The sequence below is a fragment of the Arachis stenosperma genome, chromosome 4, assembly GCF_014773155.1.
Source record: "Arachis stenosperma cultivar V10309 chromosome 4, arast.V10309.gnm1.PFL2, whole genome shotgun sequence".
NCBI classification, from domain to species: Eukaryota; Viridiplantae; Streptophyta; class Magnoliopsida; order Fabales; family Fabaceae; genus Arachis; species Arachis stenosperma.
The window spans coordinates 129,490,237-129,496,373 of NC_080380.1; the positions used below are offsets into that span (position 1 = coordinate 129,490,237).

Consider the following 6,137-nt stretch of genomic DNA (forward strand, 5'->3'; position numbering starts at 1 on the left):
CTGTCACCTTCCTCCCTATCTGTTTGACCTGCAAGGAGTTCGGACATCTTTCTTACTTCTGCTTGGAGGGCAGCATTCATAGCTACTAACTTAGCATGAGTGGAGGTAGGTGGCGGTAGTGAATCGTTGGCCATGCTTGGGACCCTGCAAAAAAGAGACGAAACAAACAAAGGAAAAGGATTGTGAGGTAACGTTAGATTTCGGCTCCACAGTGAGCGCCAAATTTTCTGTCAAGGATACTCCGAGTTATAGCTCGTCGCTGCTAAAGGGTGAATGCTTCAGCACTTCTTGGTCAACAGTGCTAGGTAATCCCCGGAGCTCGAGCGCAGTCATAAAATATACAAAAAGAACTCCGACACCCAAGTCAATATATTTATTAGAGTGTAAAATAGAAACAAAAATATTAGGATTGTGATTTGTGTTCTCGATTTACCCCTTTTGTTCAGCTAATGCTACTATTTATTGTTGTTTATGGTAACCGATCTCCCACCGCTGAGATATTGGGGGCAGTTTTTGTAGTTAACGGTTATTTATTTTAAAAATATTGAAAGAAAATCTGAGATATAACCTTATCTATCTAAAGTATAACGGTTATGGAACATTAAGGTTTAGAAATTTGAATGGATTATAAAGAAGGAAGGTTGGTTGCTCAAATACAAAGAGAAGGAGGAGAGTTAATTGACACAAAATATGAAAAATTAGAAAACATGAAAAACTGCACGTAGTGGAAGAGGATTTTAACGCAAACAAAACAAACACAATTTTTGTAGCTGTTCCTATATTTGAATTTTTTTAATTTAACGATGCAACTAAAATATTTGCTAATATTTCATTCGATCTAAATAATAATAAAATATGTCAATTTTTATTTTTTTAAATCGATCCAAATTAAATTATTAAAATTTTTATTATTTTAAAAAATTATATTACGTGGAATATGTCAACTTTTACGTATTATCTGTGCACATGTGATACGTGTTTAAAAATTTGTTTTTTATCTCGTTTACAGTATAAATAAGATATACTCATAATTAATTTGTTTATACTATAAATAAAGATAAGTAATAAGATGCAAAAATATAAATTATATTCAAATTATCTATATTCTATAAATAAAATATTTAAAATATTTAATAAAAAAAATCCATTAACATCTTATCTTGTAATTCACCTTGTTTTTAACTTACAAAACCAGTAATCAATAATGACGACATACATGTGCACCCTTTTGCTTCTATGTATTTGTACCATGAACCGAGTTACCGAGACACAGACTTGAATAATAATAATAATAATAATAATAATAATAATAATAATAATAATAATAATAATAATAATAATAATAATAATAATAATAATAATAATAATATAATAATAATAATAGAAAATTGCATTCTTCTTTTTTCAGAGATATTAAAATGACATTCTTGTCTTTTCTATTTGTAAAATATATATTTTTCTCTTTTATAACTTTTAAAAAACCTCATCTTTAATTTATTTTAAATTTTTTATGTGAATTAATATTAATTTTATCTATTTTAAAAAAAAAATAAATTATTTTTTACAAAAATATTCTTTAACAAAAATTTTGTTTTTTGTCATTAAATTTTACTTACTAAAATACTCTTTAATAAATTATTTTTTAATTGATTAAATTGTATTTTAATCAAAATATTTTTTAAAAAACTTTAATAATTAAATTATTTTTTTAAGATATTCTTTAATAATTTTTTAAATTTTAAACTGTGATTTTGTCAAAATTTTTGTTAACAATTATAGTTATATTTTACTATTAGTTTTCCAATATTAATATATATTATTTTAACATTAAACAAAAAATCTTGGTAAAATTATTTTTCGATATCAATATATATTAATTATTATATATATTAAAGGTGGTAAAATTTTTTTATTTAAAGTTAAAATAATGTATATTGACATCGAAAAATTAATAATAAAATATAAAAATAATTATTAAAATTTTTTTGATAAAATCACAATTTAATAATTAAAAAATTATTGAAAGATATTTTAGAAAAAATTAATTTAATTATTAATTTTTAAAAAATATTTTGGTAAAAATATAATTTAATTAATAAAAAAAATAATTTATTAAAAGATATTTTAGTAAATAAAATTTAATAACAAAAAAATAATTTTTTTGCTAAAGTGTAATTTTATAAAAAAATAATATATTTTTTTTGAAAAATAGATAAAATTAATATTAGTTAACACAAAAAATTTAAAATGGATTAAAAAATTTTTTTTAAAAAATTACAAAAAAGAGAATCTATATTTTACAAATAGAAAGAAAAAAAATATTATTTTAGTATCTCTAAAAGAAAAGGATGAAATTTTCTCTAATAATAATAATAATAATAATAATAATAATAAGTATAGAAAAAGGAGGGACGTACATTTATATGCTGTGGGATAAAGAAACCGGGAGCCGTATACTTAATCTTTGATGTAATGTTCTAATCAGCAATGACAAGAAAGTGCAGGAAAAATTGCGTGTGACAAGAGGTTAAGTGCATTTGAGATTTGAATATGATTGGTACTTTTTCCCCTTCTCTTTTCTGTGTTCACATGAGAGAGTTTTTCGTGTCGATTTTTTTTAAAGTTAAAATGTTAATAAATATATAATATATTAAAAAATTGAATTTTATATGAAGGTTTTTGATAATTTTAATATTTATTTTAAGAGTAAAGTGTCATTTTTGTCCCTAACATTTGGGGTAAGTCTTATTTGTGTCTCTAACGTTTAGATCGTCCTATTTATATCCCTAACGTTTATAAAAGTGATTCAATGTTATCCTACTATCAATTATACTAACAAATTAGATTATATTTTTCAATTATTCTCATTTGGATGTATTCATTCTCAATTAGGTCTCACTTGGATGTGTTTGATTTTAATATTATACACATTGTTTGTGTTTAGATTCAATTATGTCCTTAAAAAAGTGAATTATGTAAATATTGTAGGAATTAGTTTCAACTTTTGATGAGCTATTTTTTAGAGTGGATCATCAATTCTATCCGGGACATTTATATTCTATCTTCAAGAAGAGATTTTTAAAACTCAAACTAAAGCGTTCATGATGTGTAATTGACGGTAGGATAACATTGAATCACTTTTATAAACGTTAGAGATACAATTAGAACGATTTAAACGTTAGAGACACAAATAGGATTTACCCCAAACGTTGAGGACAAAAACAATACTTTACTCTTATTTTAAAAATATCTTTTGATAAACTCTTTTTGTATTATTAGACATATTAATTATTACTTAATGCTCTCACCTTTCTTCTTTCTCAAAAAGTTCAAGTTAAGCATGATATATGCTTCGTCTATCATTTATGTCCTAGTTGTAGTTATCAAAGGATTATATATTAGTTACAACTAGAAAGATACCCACGCGGTGCGCGGATAATAAAGATACAGACTATAATGACATGAATGTCTGTTTATATTTTGTATTTTATTTGATATAAAAAATAAAAGAAATTCTATATGTTATAAGAAAATTTATAAAAATTTTGGAAAAAATGAAAAGAGTTTTTGTAAAGGAAAAAGAAAAACAAATGAAGTTTGTGCAATATTTTTGTCCGTAATTAAGGATGTGATGAATTGAATATTAGTTAAAAATAATTTGTATATATTTTATCATTTTGATTGATTAAGATTTGATTTGTATTAAAGATGAACTTTTAGAATGAGTCTAACAAAAGAAATAGGTAGCAAGAAATAAAATGGAGTTTTAACATTGTAAAAACTACGAAAAGGATAAAGAGTAAATGCAATAGAGGTACAAAAAAATAGTTAGAATGACATATCTAAAATAAGTCATGTAGGTCTTAATCTTCTGTGATGATAGGATATGTCATGTGGTAAGATTGGTAGTATTTAATATTCAAGATGTCGGTGTTGTTGTTGGATCTGCAAGATTGAGAATAATATGAGAAAATTACAGGTTATTATATAAATTCCAAAAAGAAAAAAATATTGGTCAAACGTATTATCATGGCCGACAATAAATCAAAGTTGGAGAAATAGGTTTGTACGAGGGACCATGGATGTATATAGAAATGAGATGATAAAGAAAAAATTAAAATACCTCAAATTGAACCCATTGTCATATATTTCTGAAGACTTCAGGATAAACAACATTCTCTGTGTTGTTAGTGTTTTCATCATGAGCAATTAAAATTTTCAAACCTTTTTTATTTGTGACTCTTGAGATGGCAACATAAAGTTGGCCATGTGTAAACACTGGTTTTTTCAGTAGCAATCCGACGTGGTCCAATGATTGTCCTTGACTTTTGTTTATTGTCATTGCATAAGATAGCATAACAGGAAATTGTCTCCTTTGGAATCTAAATGGTATCCTTACATCTGATGGTGTGAGTGTCATTCTAAGAATGAAGACCTTATCGAGATAGTGGTTAGAATTCAACAACTTTGCCTCGATAACTTTATCCCCAAGTCTTGTAATTATCAACCTGGTACCGTTGCAAAGCCCTGATGAGTGATCAATGTTTCTGATAAGCATAACAGGACAACCGACCTTTAGCTTCAATTCATGATTTGGAAGCCCTGAGCACCTAAGTATTGCTAAAAATTCTGGTGTGTGGATGCCTTCAATTTCATTGCTACCTCCTTCGGGCAGAGACTTATTGGAACTAACATAGGTCCTACATTGATTGTTGTTCATTGTAGTCATGTAATCATTTACCTCATCTACAACATGAATTGTAGGAGCTAAAATAGCTCGACCTTTCAAGTGGCTTTCGTTAGCCATGTCAACAATGTAATCAGAATAGATTGCTTCAATCATTGCCTGTATAGGATCATTATAATTAGTGATAAGCAATTCAGGAGGTATGTTAATCATGTTGCTTCCATCACATGTTCCTTCAGATGTTCCATTACTGACCTGAAGAATCCATTCAACAAATTGCTTTAAATCTTCTGCCAAAGTATCTGTAGTCATACATTGTAGTCGCATGTTTACAGTGAGCTTTAATATTTCACAATGCTACCATAGATATGATGAGTTTAAAGGCGCATTTACAATGTCTTATCTTGTTCCTTTTGGGATCACTGGTAAGATTTGTTTAAAATCCCCACCGAAAATAATTGTTTTTCCCCCAAAAGGCAATTTTTTATTCTGATCATTTTGGAACCTCATCAAATCTCTCATTGTCTTATCCAGTGCCTCAAAGCAAAATTTGCTCATCATAGGAGCTTCGTCCCAAATTATGAGCTTAGCTGTTACAATCAATTCTGCTAACGGACTTCCTTGCTTGATGTTGCAAGTTGAAAACTCATATGGAGTTAATGGTATGGCAAACCTAGAATGTGTAGTCCGACCTCCAGGTAGCAATAGAGAGGCAATGCCGCTGGATGCAACAATTAAGACTATTTGTCCCTTTGATCTTAGTGCCGAAGCTAAAGTTTTCCAAAGGAAAGTCTTTCCTGTACCTCCATGGCCATACAAAAAGAATACACGTCCATGTTGACTTTCTGCAGCGTTGATGATCTTATCATAAACCTTTCTTTGCTCTATAGTTAATTTGGAGAGGCACTCAGTGTGTTTTGGCATGTTCCATTTTTAGCAATCAATGTACTTTTCATACACTTTTGACATCTTGCATGTTATGGTCACACTGATCTCAAAGTCATGATGGAAAAATGCATAGAGAGAAAGTAGAGTTTTATTATCTGCAAAAGCAAGAAGATGAAATCTCAGCATTTCTAAGGCATATCTTGAGACAATAAAGAAGTTTTAATTCTAGCTACAAATAGAATCAAAGATAATCTGGGTGAAGATTCACCATTAATGGTGACATGACTAAAAAATCATGCTTAAGTGTGTGTATTCTCTATTCTATCCTCTGCTTGGTTTATTTACTTTCCAATGAGTTCTACTTTAGAAAGAGGAAAGTGTGTTTTTCATTTAGAATTTTCCTTACCATCTGGCTCCTCTAACATAAATAGGTAAACCCTCCATTACTTTAACAACGTCAGATTTCTATAATAAATGGGTGAAGGGACTTCTTAGACATGACAATACATTATGAGGTGAAATTTTAAAAATCTAAGTATAGGATATATAGATAATTATCGGT

General features: G+C 27.8%; 1 pseudogene; it reads right to left on the reverse strand.

Annotated features, from left to right (window-relative positions):
* Positions 1–4,141: 4,141 nt before the first annotated feature.
* Positions 4,142–5,611, reverse strand: LOC130975503 (ATP-dependent DNA helicase pfh1-like; annotated as a pseudogene).
* Positions 5,612–6,137: the final 526 nt, after the last annotated feature.